The sequence below is a fragment of the Globicephala melas genome, chromosome 11, assembly GCF_963455315.2.
Source record: "Globicephala melas chromosome 11, mGloMel1.2, whole genome shotgun sequence".
Lineage (NCBI taxonomy): Eukaryota > Metazoa > Chordata > Mammalia > Artiodactyla > Delphinidae > Globicephala > Globicephala melas.
In genome coordinates this window covers 86,184,981-86,202,033 of record NC_083324.2, presented here as the reverse complement: position 1 = coordinate 86,202,033, position 17,053 = coordinate 86,184,981, and the positions used below count along the sequence as shown (strand labels likewise).

The 17,053-nt window shown below is 41.2% G+C and overlaps 1 protein-coding gene across 10 annotated transcripts in view; it reads left to right on the top strand.

The window, feature by feature from the left end:
- Positions 1–17,053, top strand: part of CDKAL1 (CDK5 regulatory subunit associated protein 1 like 1) — a 651,341-nt gene that overhangs the window by 502,244 nt on the left and 132,044 nt on the right. The window lies entirely within an intron of this gene.

The following is a 17,053-nucleotide window of genomic DNA, read 5'->3' as shown; positions in this document are numbered from 1 at the left end:
TACATGAAAGGAAATATAATCATAGTTGTTACATAGCTGAATTCTAAATGGCATGTGTGTGATGTCATCATATCAGGAAGTGGGGGTGGGAAATATACAAGTAAATGGGGTGGGCAGGGGAAGGTATGAAAGCTCATTTCCATAGTGAGAAATCAATACATAGTATTTAATACTAAAAAATTAACAATAGCAATGAAGATATGTTATTTAGCAATATGATAAAAGAAAGGATAAACTTAAAAGAGTTGAAAAGTAGTTACTTCTAAGGAAGCAAAAATAGGAAAGGGCAGCTGGGAAACTGTTGAGGTTGACTCTTTTAGATTGTATGTGTGTGTAAGTGATTTTGGAAAACAACTGAAAAGATAAGCAAATGTCTCGGGGAGGTTAGGATTAAGAGAGTTGCTAGAACCAAACAACATACACAAAAAAGAGTACATCAAGGCGAACTCTCCAACCTAGAAACTTGTTGAGGTACACATGAGTATAAACAGCTAGGAAGATGCTGGCATTGGAAGAGAAAAAGAACTACGAAGAACATATAGCATCCCTCTACAACTAATATGTTCATAAAGAACTTCCGACATTGCTCTGGAATTTTTTTTAAAAACAATGAAGTTTATGGTCATTTGCTGTTGGTGATAGAGGAAGCCAGCATATCCAGTCACAGGGTGAAGGGAAGGAGGCTAATTATAAAGTGCGTGGAGTGTTCAGTAAATCTTTGAGTGAATGGATGAATGCTTATCATTGAACTAGAGTTATGAACACTCTGAAAATATAAAGCACTATATAAATGTCAAAAAAGGGGTTTGGACTTTGACATTGATTAAAGTTACTTTAAGCATAACTCCTTTAAAATCATCATAGTTAGGTAGTTCACTGAGCTTCTTCTAAGGTATTCTTGTCCTTTTGCATTGTAAACATTCATGTATGTTTAAACGTACGGGCTTTTTTTTCCACCTTAGGATCATCTCCCAGTGAAAAAGCAGAAAGCACACGATAGTCACCGTAAGTGAATGTCAGGGTCTTCTCACTTCTTAGCTCTTCCTCTTTGGAGAGAGAAAGAAAGAGAGCCAAGAGATGAGAAACTGACAGGGACACGAGAGCCTTATCCCAAGGCTGAGGAGGAAGGCCCACTCTGAGCCCTGAGAATATGCCTCAGGTGGTGGGCAGAGGCCTCCTGAGAATAGAGAGCCTGGCTGATGGGATAACAGTCCTACAGCCTCCAAGGAGGTCTGGGATCCTGGACTTAGTAGAAGCATCGTGTTCTGCCCATTTTCTCATTACTTAAAATGATCAGGCCTGTCATTTGGTACAGAAACCTACCCTCTCTGCGTATTTTTTCCTGCTCGTGTGAGCATGGATTAATTTCTCTGAAAGCTATTATGTAACATGACTTATGTTTAGCCGGAGCTGTCTGAAGTGTTGGAATGGGCACAGGGCAAACCTCAGCCACTTTATGTTCCTCCTGTCTTGCCCTTTTTCTAATTTCCTAGGCCTCTACTGCCCACCCACCCACCCTGCACCGTCCTTGCCAGTGGCTGAAAATATTGCTTGGCTTAGAGCCAGCCTCAGAAACTTTCATCCACTGGCTGTTTGCCTAGTAACCTTGCTCTACAACATAAAAAAAAAAATCGACTGATTTCTGAAGTGACATGAGGATGAGAGAATGGAGAAGATTGAGCTGTATATTAAATTGTCTTCTGGTTATCGAATAAAGACTCTCTGTCATAAAGGCCAAAGATAAAAAAGAAAATGTGTATGTTTAATACATGGAACAAAAACAAGTCTATTTTTGACGTAGTACTAGAGGAGAAAATAGGTCAAAAAGCCCAGCCACCCCTGAAATGAATTTTAGACTCTTATTATTGATGTGATGGGGCAGAGAGAGATATCGGTGATGGTCGAGTTGCTGATAGAAGTGATTTTTTTACAGTAGGTGCTAAATTAGATGTAGAAAGTAGGAGCGTTATCAAACCCACATTGTCATGTGTGACCTTCCAGGTCCCAGTTGTGGAATCATAATAAAAACGAGTTGTGGGCTTATCTAGCGATTCAGCAGTAACCGGCACAGAACAATTTTCAAGCTTCTCTTCAAATGGGGTGATACCAGAGGTTATTTGGGGTCATGAAAGAGATGCATTGGTTTTGATCAGTTTTTAGAACTGTAGAGCCGCTTATCTGTGGGTCAGAGAAATTTAGTTTCCTCCATTCTTTTTTCATCATTTTCCCCCTTGGGTGCGATGTGGATTCGCTTCTGGAAGCCAGGATGAGGCTCTGAGCGTTAATAGAGTTTGTGCAGATCCAGACTGTACAACCCTATGTATTTCACAATGTTGAGCTCCAAGCTCATTGAACGTTAGATTTAGTAAAAGCATGTTACCATCTCTCTGTAAATGAAAGGAAGAAAAGTATTTAATGACAGTACAGAAAGACATAGGACTCCAGGACACTAATTAGAAAAACCCATCCCGCATTTATTTTATCCACTCGCAAAATATTATTCTCTCATAGTTACATCTCTAATATGACTTACTATTTTTACTTTTTTTCAATTATATAATTTGTCCCTACTAAAACAATTTACAGGCATCAGACGTTGTAACAATAATAAGTAGAAAAAAGTTAAATAAAACCATTTGTCCCTGCCCTCTCCCTAATTTCAAGTAGTTTATAGCATAGTAAACCTTTGAAGATAAAAATAAAGACGGTGCAGCGCATAGATGGCAGCAGATTTGTTCCCTCCACGGTTTGCTGGGTTGTGGTGATGAGCCAAACTTCGAGAGAGTTTTGACAGTGTAACTGGTAATTCTAAAATACCGCGGTGAGAATAGTCGTCACATGTTAAAGGAATTTTTTAAATTTTAGAAATAACAGTGAAACCTCTCATGTTATATGTATGATTGGTCTAGAAATTCTAAAATTGTGTGAAAACAAATTTTACAGGAATCAGATTAAACCCAGTTTTCTTTCCTTTGTCAAACTGCTTAGCTTCAGATTAACCACAGGGACAGGATGGGGGAGATGGAGGACCTCGGTGGGGAGGTAGTATTTATTCTTGCACAATCAGGTGTTTGGGGGTATGTTATTAAAGCTAGTAACAAATATGTGGATAGCAAATCAGTTATCTGACTATATTTTGAACTGTTATTGGTTGTTTTATTTACCTATTTATTTTTAAGGTAAGAGTAATCCATGACTTAACAGCTGTTGATTTTGTCCTTTCCTAATATTTTTCTACCTGGCAAAAGATACTGGTGTTGTCATTCCCCTATCCTGTATATAACTTGTCAGAGAAAGGAGCAAGCATTTATGAGAATGCAGACGTGCTAACACAAAAAAGTTGTGCATATATATAAGTTGACTCAAAAGCGGAATCCCGTGGAAATAAGTTTCAAATTCTGGAGTTTTTACGATTATCATCTTAAAGTACCATTTATAGTTATAAAAGTAATTCTATCCAACATAAAATAAATTTGCATTTGACTTAGTAATCTGCGTACAAACCATAAACAGGTCATTCATTAGCACAGCCACTTAATAAGCAGTGTTACACCCAATGTTAATACCCAGAATTTTTGCAATTCGTTTAGCAAACATTTGGTTACTGTGTTCCTGGTTGTGGTTAAGTGTGGTAATATTTCTCCCGCTAGTTTATAAGTTCTGTTGAGTCCCGTGGCCTCATCTGACTTGCTGTCTGTCTTCACCGGTGCTTAGTATGGCCCCTGCAGCAGGATGGGCACACAGTCAGTGCAGCAAATGAATGAATAAGTGATACTATTAAACCTGAAGGTTTTTTAAAAATTTATTTTATTGGAGTGTAGTTGATTTGCAATTTTGTGTTAATTTCTGCTGTACAGCAAAGTGATTCAGTTATACACATATATACATTCTTTTTCATATTCTTTTCCATTATGATTTATCACAGGATACTGAATATAGCTCCCTGTGCTGTACAGTAGGATCTTGTTGTCCATCCATTCTACGTATAATAGTTTGCATCTGCTAATCCCACACTCCCAATCCATCCCTTCACACCACCTTAGCAACCACAAATCTGTTCTCTGTCTGTGAGTCTGTTTCATAGATAAGTTCATTTGTGTCATATTTAATTAATTTATTAATTAACTTAGTAGTAGTAGTAGTATTTTTTGGCCACATGGCATGTGGGAATCTTAGTTCCCCGGCCAGGGATCGAACCTGCACCCCCTGCATTGGAAGCACGGACTCTTAACCCCTGGACTGCCAGGGAAATCCCTGTGTCATATTTTGGATTCCACATATAGGTGATATCATATGGTATTTGTCTTTCTCCTTCTGACTCACTTTGCTTAGTGTGATAAACTCTAGGTCCATGCATGTCGCTGCAAATGGCATTATGTCCATTTTTATGGCTGAGTAGTATTCCATTGTATAAATGTACCACCTTTTCTTTATCCATTCCTCTATGGATGGACATTTAGGTTGCTTCCATGTCTTGGCTATTATAAATAGTGCTGCTGTGAACATAGGGATTTAATAGCTAATTTTTAAAGCTCAGAGAATGTATTTTAGATATATAGGGTGAGAATGAAGACAGAAAAACTGGTGGGAGGCTCTGATGAGGAATCGGAATAGCAGCTATCTCCTCACAGAGGAATAGCCAAGGAATGCTGAGGTGGCCTCAGTCCACAGAGGTACCCAAATTACTCAGGGGCAAGTGATTAGAGTCATATAAGGTGGGGGCAGCAGGAATCTGTAGGGAGAATGAGGACGAAGGAAGATGGGGAAGCTGAGGTTATACAAGTTGAGTGTTGTATTCACAAATAGAGAGCCTGGAGGGAAAAGTGACTTGGGTGGCTCATTTGAGGGTCTAGGAGGCTCAGTGAAGATTAAACCAAAATGTTGTGGGATGAAGAGGGTGGCAGCGTTTACTGAACAGCTCCCACATGCAAGGCACTTTAATAAAGCCTTGTGGAGGGAAGAGATGCTACCCAGACAACCAGGACATGGCTTCTGCCCCAAGGAGGCAGTGACACACAGGGAGAGTGGTGAAGCGAACTGTGGAAGCACGTAATTTAAAGGGTTCTTTCTGTTTGGGGGAGGGGGGGGATCCAGCAAGAAGGATAGGATCTTTGAACTGGGCTTTTCAGAATGAATTTAATACATGGAGATGGTAGGGAAGGCATTCCAGGCCAAGGAAATAGCATTAGCAAGATGTGAACTCAAGAAAATGTGGGGTCAGCCAGGAACAAGACATTGTCTTTGGTGTTAGTGGGGAAAGTGGGCCAAAGCCCTAATGCAGTACTTAAAACTTGATTCTCTGAGCACGGGAGCCCTTGCAGGTTTTTAAAGAGGAGAGTGACAGCAGACAACCATGCGTTAGAAAGCTCACTCTGGCCTTAGGACAGAGTTGGGTCAAGCATTGGTTCTAAACCCTGGCTTCACGTCAGCCTCACCTGCAAAGAGTTTTAGAATTCCAAATCCCAAGCTGCACCCCAGATCAATTAAATCAGAATCTGTAATCATGGCACCCAGACATCAGTGTTCTTTCAATCCCCCTGGGATTCCAGTGTGCAGTCAGGATCGCGTGCCAATGATTTAAAGCAGGACTTGGCAGCCTCTTTCTGTCAAGGGCCAGGTAGTAAGTATTTTTGGCTTTATGGGCCCTAGGGCTTCTGTTGGAGCCATCCCAGGCTGCCATTGTCCACAGAAGCAGCCACACGCAATATGTGAATGAATGAGCGTGGCCGCGTGCTAATAAAACTTGACGGAAATTTGAATTTCATATAATTTTCACAGGTAACCAGTACTCTTGTTCTGTGGATTTTTTCCCCCCCGCCATTTGAAAATGTAAAAACAAACTGCAGACTGCCCAAAACTAAGCAGCAAGTCATATTTGGCCCACAGACCCTATTTTGCCAGTTCTTGACTTAGAGGGTGACAATTGGACTCAGTCCAGGAAAGAAAATATTACTGCAGTAATCCAGATGAGAGGTCAAGTTAAGTCTCTTTTGCGGTTCGTTGGAAGGGCAGAGTGAAGATAATTGATATTGAATTGATATTCGTAGCAACTCACGTTCTCATGTGCTACTGTGGAGCACCCGGAAGTTACTGTGCAGAGGGTCTTGGAAGGAACCGTTGTGGGTGGTGTGTGGTGCTTAGCCCCCTTTGACTTCGTCTTTTTGCGGGGATTTGTTTTACATTGAAAGGCTGTTTCTTTTCCAACTACTTGTAATGGCTTTTCGTTTCGGCAACACCTAGCACCACAAACTGGTTAAGTCTCCTTCCTTAGGTGCCAGCCATGCCTTTGTTTTCAAAGAATGACCTTTCCTTGCAAACAAATGTTCTCTTTAGAAAGTAAGGTGAGCTTGATATAAGGAGATATGGCTACTTACCTTTTATTTTATCAGGTACCACTGCGTTACTGCAGAATTCCCTCTTTGCATTTTCTTCCGGCATTTGTTGCTTAGTTGAGGATCTGCCAGGATAAATGGTGCCACTTCTCCTCCACCTCCCGCGCTACGAAAACGAGAGGCTGATTATTGCCCCTTCATTCCACTGAGGTTACTTTAGAAACCGTAAGGCCAGGGAAGAGTTTCCCGCCGACACTGCTGTGCTTTCAAATCAGTGCTACGTTTCCACGTTGGCCTGGTTATGTTACTTGAGCACCATTACAGTCGGGTGAACAAATTCACTTACCCATTTTCTAACGTCCCCTCTCAGAAGTCTGCTGTTTCAGTGTCTTCCAAGAATGGAGGTTATACTGGGCCCCGCACTGTGAAGATTGGAGAAACTAAAGAACATGGTAACTCTCCTTGAATTTGCTGTAACAGGAGGGAGAGAAGGAAATTTAGGACTCCAGCCAGCAGCGTTCATTGCCATTTCCGTTATCTTGCAGATCTTACTGGAAAGTGAGAGGTGAAAAAATAAATAAAGCTTGATTTTTATTTTTCCTACCATCCTCCCAGTAGAGTTGTTTCTCGTAGAACACAGAAGTATTATATATATGTACCATATAAAGGAAAAGCAGGTGATATTTTGAAGTTTGTGTGTTTCCCTGAGTATCTTGGGGTATTTTTGATCACCAAACATACTTCACATCACTGACTTTTTTAATTGATTTCTAAATTTGGGGGTTAACTGTTTAAATTCCAGGGGCTTGTTTTTCCTTCTTCTCGGTGATCTTGAGTGATTCTCATCATCTTAGGGACACCAGCCAAAAACCTACGATACAAAAGTGAGGTTGTGATTGAGCGCTGATAATGTCAAGTGCTTTTAATTAAGACTCTGATGTTTTATACATAGATAACAAAATAAAGGTTCAGATTTATTAAATTAGCTTTCCACTGATTTTTTTTTTTTTTCTTGCGGTACGCGGGCCTCTCCCTGCTGTGGCCTCTCCCATTACGGAGCACAGGCTCCAGACACGCAGGCTCAGCGGCCATGGCCCACGGGCCCAGCCGCTCCACGGCACGTGGGATCCTCCCGGACCGGGTCACAAACCCACATCCCCTGCATCGGCAGGCGGACCCTCAACCACTGCGCCACCAGGGAAGCCCTCCACTATTTTTAAAAAGCTCCCACCACATAGGGAACTAAATATGTAAGAGCAGCCTGTTCTCTGCAGCCAAAGCCTCAACGTGCCCCAGAGGAATTCCTGCATAGAGTCCATTTTTAAGTCAAGGAAGAGGTCAGGAAATAAGGCAAAGCTATAGGCATAATATGAGATTAAGAATGGGAATGCCTGATAGAATTCACAGCCCAGGATGGCAACAGCTGAAAGACAGTGTGGAACTGAGAGAGAAGAATAGACGTTAACAGTTGGAAGAGACCTTAGGGATCAGCTTGGCTAGTGGTTCCCAACTTTGGCTGCTCATAGGAAAACTCAAGAACTTTTAAATAATACACTTGAGTAGGTCCCACCGTGCCAATTAAATCAGCATCACTAGGGATTAGGACCAGAGCATGCATATACTTCAGAGGCTCCCCAGTGATTCTAACCTGCAACCAGGGTTGAAAACCACTGGCCTAATCCAACTCCTTCATTCTACATATGAAATCCAAAGCAGATACCCAGCCCAGTAGTCAGAGAGGAATTATTTGCTTGGATTTTAACCTTAATCTTCTTGTGTCCTTATATTCCCTATGCGATCATATCCCCTCTCCCGCTTTAAATTACACCAGTAGGCTCGTGACTCCCAAATCTCTCTTCTTTTTTTTTAATTGAAATATAATTGATTTATAATTTTGTGTTAATTTCTGCTGTACAGCAAAGTGATTCAGTTATACAGTACATATATATACATATTCTTTTTTATATTCTTTTCCATTATGGTTTATCACAGGATATTGAATATAGTTCCCTGTGCTATACAGTAGGACCTTGTTGTTTATCCATCCTACATATAATAGTTTCCATCTGCTAATCCCAAACTTCAAGTCCATCCCTCCCCCTTGGCAACCACAAGTCTGTTCTCTATGTCTGCGACTCTGTTTCTGTTTTGTAGATGAGTTCCGTTTTGTCATATTTTAGATTCCACATATAAGTGAGATTATATGGTATTTGTCTTTCTCTTTCTGACTTTCTTCACTTAGTATGATAAACTCTAGGTCCATCTGTATTGCTGCAAATGGCATTATTTTGGGGTTTTTTATGACTGAGTAGTATTCCGTTGTATATATGTACCACATCTTCCTTATTCATTCATCTGTTGATGGACATTTAGATTGTTTCCATGTCCTGGTTATTGTAAATAGTGCTGCTATGAACATAGAGGTGCATGTATCTTTTTGAATTATAGTTTTGTCTGGATATCTGCCCAGGAGTGGAATTGCTGGCTCATATGGCAACTCTATTTTTAGTTTTTAAGGACCTCCATACTGTTCTCCATAGTGGCTGTACCAACAGCCACTTACATTCCCACCAACAATGTAGGAGGGTCCCCTGTTCTCCACACCCTCTCCAGCATCTGTTATGTGTAGACTTTTTGATGGCGGCCATTCTGACCAGTGTGAGGTGGCACCTCATTGTAATTCTGATTTGCGTTTTTCTGATAATTAGCACCACATCTCTCTTCTTAGCACCATACACTTAATGTCTGACTTCTTTCAGATTAACTCTCCAAATGTCACTGTATTCAAAACTGAACTCCCTGCCCCCTCACCTCACCACTCAAACCTGCTTGTCAGTCTAGATTCCTTATCTCAGTGCAGGGTACCTCTCTCCCCTCAGCTGTCTGCGTCAGAAATCTTGGAGTCATCCTCTGCTCTCCCCTGTGGTGTACTCCTGTCTAACCAAGTGCCGCCTGTCCTGCCTCTTGGCACTTTCTCACGCCCTTCCCACCTACTCCCCTTGCCCCTCGCTGCCTTTGGGATGGTGTCATTTCTGCAGAACCACTGGACCCTCTTCTCGCAGTCTTCAGCCTCTAGCCTTGCTCCCACGCTCCATCTCTAACAGCATAACAAAAGTCTTTCTGCAGCTCAAATCTGATCATTTGTCACATTTCTTGCATTGTGTGCTCTAATCATTTAGCCATTTCTTTGATTCAACAAAGCTACGTCTTTTTTCTCTGCCTCAGCATTCCTATACTCGACCTACTTTCTTACAGTATAAATGGCATAATCTATCTATAGACTCAGTTCTTTTCTTTCTGCTTTTATCAAAAGCTGACCTCCCCAGTACACCGTACTATTTTCCCTCTTCAACCAAATGCTGTCCCATTTCAGACTGAGTTTAATGGAGTCCGCGTTGCCCACACGCTGACTAGGGGAACCTGCCTCTGCAGGAAGCGTGATAGAAGATCCCAGAGCTGCCTCAGCCTCCGACCACGTCCTTGGGAGCCACGGCCTGCACTCACCTCTGCAGGCTTCCTGGCTACTTCATTTCTTATCCCTGACCTCAGTGTCTCTTACTGCTTTGCTTAGTCCTTAGTCCTCACTGTGATTCTCCCAGTTCCTAGTTCTTCACCAACAACGCTTTGGATTCTCAGTCTTTGTTATTATCTTGCAACTCTTGGCTGTTTCCACCCTTTTGCCTCAGGATACGGTTCCTGAGGTGGAATGCGTGTCCTTTCCGTGTCATGTAGTAACTGACCAGTCCTTGATCCCTAGCCGTTATTACCTGGAACTTTGACTCCAGCCTCTTGGGATGTATTTAGAGCCACAGTCTCCTAGTCCCCACGGCACCATCATTGCCCCTGCGTGACACACAGGTCAGCTATTCAGAACCTGATCGTCCAATTGGTGAGCTTCCTGGGCTCCTTATTCTCTCATTCTTACTTCACTGCTGTGACTCGCCACTTAATCGGTTAACTGCTTCTTAGGCTCTCTGCCCGAAAGGGAGCAGGAAAAAATAAGTGTGTTGAAACTCTCCTTTCTTAGCATATCATTTATACTTTAAAAAAACAAAAACAAAAAGAACAACTTATTTTAGTGGTTGCCCTAGAATCTGCAATATACATTTACAACTAGTCCAAGTAAAAGAAATCCACTTTTACATAGGATGATAAAACTTCACAGGTAGTATGAATACCTTGTAATAACAAAATAACCCTAATTCCTTCCTCCCATCCCTTGTATCATTGCTGTAATGTATTTCACATATACTTACGCATACATAATCAAATACATTGTTGCTATTATTATTTTATCTGTTATCTATTAGATCAATTAAGAATAAGAAAAATAAAAGTTATTTCCCTTTCACTTATTCCTTCCTCAGTGCTCTTGCTTTCTTTATGTAGATTCAGATTTCTGGTATATATTGTTTTCTTTTCTCTAAAGAACTCCTTTTAACATTTCTTGCAAGGCAGGTCTACTGGCAGCAAATTGCCTCAGTTTGTCTGAAAAAGTCTTCATTGTTCCTTCATTTTTGAGAGATAATTTTGCAGGGTACAGAGTTCTAGGTTGGTGGATTTTTTGTTTTCTCTCAACACTTCAAATATTTCACTCCACTCTCTCCTTGCCTTCATGGTTTCTACGGAGAAGTTAAATGGAACTCTTACCTTTGTTGTCTATAGGTAATGTGTTTTTTCCCCTCTGGCTTCTTTCAGGATTTTTTTCTTTATCTTTGATTTACTGTAATTTGAAAACGATATGCCAAGGTGTAGTTTTCTTGGCATGTGTCCTGCTTGGTGTTCACTGAGCTTCCTGGATTTGTGGTTTGGTATCTGACCTTAGTTTGGGGAAATTCTCAGTCATTCTTGTTTCAAATATTTCTTCTTTTCTTTTCTCTCTTTCTTCTCCTCCTGGTCATTCCATAACCACATATGTCACACCTTTTTTAGTTATCCCACAGCCTTTGGATATTCTGTTCTCTTTTCTTTCAGTCTTTGTTCTCTGCTTTGTAGTTTTTGAGGATTCTAGCAATATATCATCCTCTAGCTCAGAGATTCCTTCCTCAGCTATGTTCAGTCTATTAATAAACCCATAAAGCCATTCTTCATTTCTGTTACATTATTTTTGATCTCTAACATTTCTTTTGGTTCTTTCTTAGGATTTCCATCTCTCTGCTTATATTGTCCATTTGTTCTTGCTGTCTGCTTTATCCATTAGAGCCCTTAGTGTATTAATCAGAATTGTTTTTGATAATTCTAACATTTCTGTCATGTCTGGTTGTGATTTTTGCTCTATCTCTTCAAATTGTGGGTGTTTTTTGCCTTTGGCATACCTTGTGATTTTTTATTGATAGTCGGATGTGATGTACTGCTTAAAAGGAACTGCCTTTAGTAATGTGGCAAGATGTGAGAGGTGGGGAAATATTCTACATTCCTATGATTACATGTCAGTCTTTTAGTTAGCCTAGACCTCTGGACTGTGCACTTCTCGGTGTTTTTCTCTCCTCTTAGGTGGGATAGGATGGCTAGGTGGGCTGGAGTTGGGTATTCCATTCTCCAGGTCAGTTAGGCTCTGGTAATAATACCCTAGCAGGTTCAGTTTTGATTAGCTAGTTTCTCCTGAGGGCAGACCTTGTTAAAAACAGAGTGCACTGGTGTATTTCAAAATGGTTCCTTTTCCCTCTCCTTCTGCTGGAAGCCCAAGGGGATTTTCTCTGATATTTACTGTGGGAACCTCATTGAGCTTCTGCTAGTAAATCTCACAACATCGTGAGGGCCCCTACTGCTGAATCCCATTGGAGTCCTTAGCTCTTAGAGTTGTTAGCACCGGGCCTCCAACAATCCAGCAATTATAGTTCCAGTTTTCCTGCCCCAGCATTGGTTCCCACAGGGATTTTCTCTGCCCTGGGAAGCTGCGTTCCCAGTGATTGCCTGTTGGTCTCTCCAGTTGCAGGGGGGTGGAGGGGGGCAGGTGGGGGAGGGCAGTAGTTTTCCCTGAGTTTCTGGTTTTTCAGTCTTTTCAGCTTATTACTTGTGAGGACAGAGTGGTAATTTCCAAGTTCCTTACGTGCGGAACCAGAAATCAGAAGTCAGTACAATGAAACTCAAACTTGCTCTTTTGTCTCCTTACCACAAAGTATGATGAGGATTTGTTGAAACATTTATATTTTATTATAATATACCTTAAGCACATCGAACTCTCTGAAAGCTTGTAGGTTTTATCATTTTTGAGAACCCATATGTAGGAATGACATTCGTAGCGTTATTACAGTTTTACCTTATAATCACACTATTTTCTTTGAGAAAACTTTAATCTACAAGTAGCGAATGGGCACAGAAAACACTGAATTCGTTTGAGGAACCAGGAGAAGTTAAATTGGTGGATACTGTTAAAACTCAGTTGATTGTGTAACTTCATGTTCAAAATACAGGTTCTCATCACATGTGGAATGTCTTTCAGATCCGAGCTCTTTTGTTACCTTTGATAAAAATTGAAATAATCACATCATCTGGAAATCTGAACTGTTAAAAATCCTCCTTTGGGGCCTTTAAATTTGTCTGGTTTTGTCTGAAAGGGAGTGTAAACATGGATCTAAAAGGGGTTCATCAGTGTTTTCTGTCCTTGCAGAGTGAAATTCAAAATTCCTATAGGCGGGAGATGCCTATAGGATAGAGATCTTCAGGTGTTCAGCTTGTCAGAAATGTAGAAACTTTACCAAATTTACATACTGCCTCATCTTTTAAACCCAGCTGCAACCCACAGAGACTGCAGGACTCAGCATGTAGTTACTTTTTACCATCCTCTCATCTCTGTGGCCAGGACCTTGAGATTAATGACAAGGTGGACTTGAAGACACCTCGTACTGTTCGCGGGGAGATGTTTGCCATATTCACTGTACTTTGGCCACCCTCATTCCAAGTTCATCACACAACTTGTTTGACACGTTTACTTTTTGAACACTTGGAGAATTAACAGGTGGTTGCATGACTGAGATGTTTATTTTAACAGCCGAAAAAGTGGGAGGTAATTTAGACACACACTATGATGCAATAGGAAACTACCTAACTGTTCCATTTTTGGCTCAGCTTTTCCTTTCAGTTAAAACTGCTGACAGCAAGGCTCAACAGGTCTTGTAGCTTCGTATTGTTAACATTGTCTGCACGTGAGGAACTGGCTCACTAGCAGTAATGACCGTGCTTTAGTTACTCGTACACAAAACCTTCTCCTTGGCTTTAGTGCTAGAACGTAGTAAGGGTCTCTTCTCAGAGTTTCTGCCATCCGCAGTTACGTTGTGAATACAGAAGGCTCTAAAAGCCCTACATCTATCTCAACATGCTCTAGAAAACAACTTGTAACATTCTCTGTCTGAATATAGAATGCCCAGAAGGCAAAATCCTACAAACAAGACAGCAAGACAGCTAATTCTTATTTTCCTTGTTGTGTTCATCCTGGTGTGTCAGGATATCCATTAGGGTTGATTCTTGAGCTGTCTTCATTCAGTGAGCAGAAGAAACAAGGAATTTTACTGGACCGTTAGTTGTTCGTTTGATTTGGGGGTCAAGGGACTATTGCCAGAAGTGGCCATGGTCAGAGATAGAGATTCTAGGTGAGAGATGGCTGACTTTTTCCATAAAGGGCCGGATAGTAAATACTTTAGGATTTATGGACTATAGGGTCTCTGTTGCAACCACTCAACTTCTGCTCTTGTAGCGTGAAAGCAGCCATAGATAATACATAAGAAAATGAGAGTGGCTGTGTTTCAATACAGTTTCATTTACAAAAATGGGCAATAGGCTGGATTGGCCCAGGGGCTATCGTTTGTCAGTCCCTATTCTGGATCCCAGAAGATACAGTTCTGGGCTATATGACTCTGACCTCACAGGAAGAATAGCAATGGTGTTCCGTTAACTGGACTAGTAACATATAACCTTCAGTATTCACAGCCAAGACTTTACTTCAGTTGTATATAATACATTTGTTGTCAGAAAAAAAGGGCATCCTTTCCTCACTGTCTTCTTTTGGGGCTTAGTCTGAATAGTGTTATTTGCTTTTTATTTATACCCTACTTTCTTCCCAAAATAATAGAAGGTATATTTAGATTTTAGCTATCAAAATAAAGATATAAACTCCAAACCCACATAAAAAGGTCACATAAAAGAACCTCTGAGTGCTCCTTATCCACCTGCCAACTCAAGCTGGTAACTCAACCACTTTAGGGGCTCATTGGTCCTTGGGGCGCCTCCTAGGTTGGATACTGATATGCTGCCTGTTTTATCTTCTCAAGCATAATTTCCTTTCTGAAAATAAAATTTCCCCAGTGTTTTATATTGTCTCTTACCAAAGGAAGTGTTAATATCCGTCATTTTTCTTCTGATTGAAGTATAAGCCAAGAACTGTTAGACCAACTAAGTGGGTGTGTGGAAAGGAAAGAGAAAATTATAAGCTAATGAAAACTTTGGCGGGCAAGTGACCTGTTCAGAACAGATTCCAGGGCTCATAGAGCCAGGGGACTGTTTCCAAACTGTTATAGATGCATCTCTGCTCTCTAGAGAAAAGGAGTGTTAGATTACTTTCGAGCCCAGTGGTCAGAAGCACAGCTCAGAGCTGGACAGAGGAGGTAGGAATTTTAGCTGAGCTGCAGGGAGAGATGACTGTTAGTGGGTGTCAGAATGTGGAAACAGGCCAAGTGAGTTGAAGGACTGCTAACTGGAATTGTGGCTCCAAAGACAGTTCTGAAGTAGGGAACTAATCTTTGGGAAAACTGTGAGTGTATACAAATGACTCTAACACAAGGTCCTAATTCATATCGGCTCTGACTGCTGAGCCAAGTAGCTGCCCAAGGTCATATAGAACCTATGCCGGGGATCTGCCTAGACCTGTGGCGTAGGGGAGGTGTGACAGATGTGCTCATGAGGAGGCTGGAGTTTAAAGAAGGAAACACTTCCCTAGGAAACATGGGTACCAGGCAAGCATTAACAACATCAGAGTAGAACCTGGAACAAGATGGGGGCAGCATTAAGGACAAACAGGCCACTCTCATGACAGAATTTTAAGACGCGGTAGGGGGCTAACTCTATGATGTATAAAAAATAAATGCAAGAAATAAATTCTATCTTTTTTTTTTTTTTTTTTTTTGCGGTACGCGGGCCCCTCACTGTCGCGGAGCACAGGCTCCGGACGCGCAGGCCCAGCGGCCGTGGCTCACGGGCCCAGCCACTCCGTAGCACACGGGATCCCCCCAGACCGGGGCACGAACCCGCGTCGCCTGCACCGGCAGGCAGACTCCCAACCACTGCACCACCAGGGAAGCCCAAGAAATAAATTCTATAATCAACAGCTGGGATGATGTTCAGTATCTGTTTTTAAAATATCTATTTTCTAAATTTAAAAATGTTCTCACCTTTATAAACGAAAAAGAGAAATTAAGAATTTCCAACCTAAGCCACAATCCCTTCTTCTCTTTCACTCTTCATGAGAGGACACACCGGTCTAGTGTTTGGGGGAGGGGGCAGCTTGACAGTGTCTGTCAAGGTAATAAACATGCATTCCACTTGATCCTGCAACCTGATTTCCATAATTTATCTTTTTTAAAAAAAATACACACACTAAAGCTGGCAAAGATGTTTGTGCAAAGATTATCATTATATTTATAAACTGAAATGCATTTCAGGAAAGAAGTTCAGATTTCAGAAGTTTTTGGATTTCATAACTCTGTCTAAGGGATTGCAGAGCTGGATATATAAGCATTTAAGTTTGGCAAGGATAAATTGTGAAGAGGAAAAAAGTAAATTTCAGAACAGTGTATACGGAATGATTCCTTTTCTTTGGAAGTAATAGTAATCAATTGTGTGTGAAGATATATGCACAGAAGGTCTGGAACCATCCACAGAATTGCTCATGGTGGCTGTGGTGGGGTGGACAGATCACAGTGGATTAGTAAACAAGCTGGTTCTTATAGTCGACTCTCATAGGAGAACCGCACACTTCTCCATTGTCACAGACACTGAGGAACAGGAGGTGGAGAAGCCCGGCTTCTTCTAATGATGACAACATCATTGGAAGTGAAGAGAGGCTTCTCTGTTCATAACTGTGGATGAGACTTACATGTCATCATTACCGATGCAATAGTTTTATGCCTAACTCAGGTATATTCATTTATTCATTAGTTTAGCAAATATTTGTTGAGGGCCTACTGTGTGTGAGACACCATATATATAACAGTGCCACATATACATATCTGTGTCACTATATAGCAGTGACAGAGCAAAGATAGCCTCACAGCTGCAGACTCCAGCAGACAGACCCAGGCTGTGCCCAGGAAGCCTGAAGTAGGCATATTGCTTGTTTAAATGGATGCGTGCTAGTGCCTAACTCAGAGTAACTGAAGTTGGTGTTGCAATGAAATTGAAAGTGTCCTAAATATGTTTTTCTTTCTTTTCATAGTTTCTTCTTCATTTTAGTCTCTGAATTATGCATTCATTATAAATAGAGTTTTAATTATGGAACCTTCTAGAAGGAGGTTGCCTGACTGGTCTGTGACAGTGATCCACATAGCCATCAAGTGGCATTGGTTTCTGGTTATATCCATTTGTCCCAGGTTGACAGTGTAACCCCTCAGCTTGCACAAAGGAGGAACCTCTAAGTAAACAATGTTGTAAAGCAGATACATACAGACAGACAGATACACGCGTGTATATTTTTGCCATCAGCGTACTCACATGTTTGTGTTTTCTTCCAC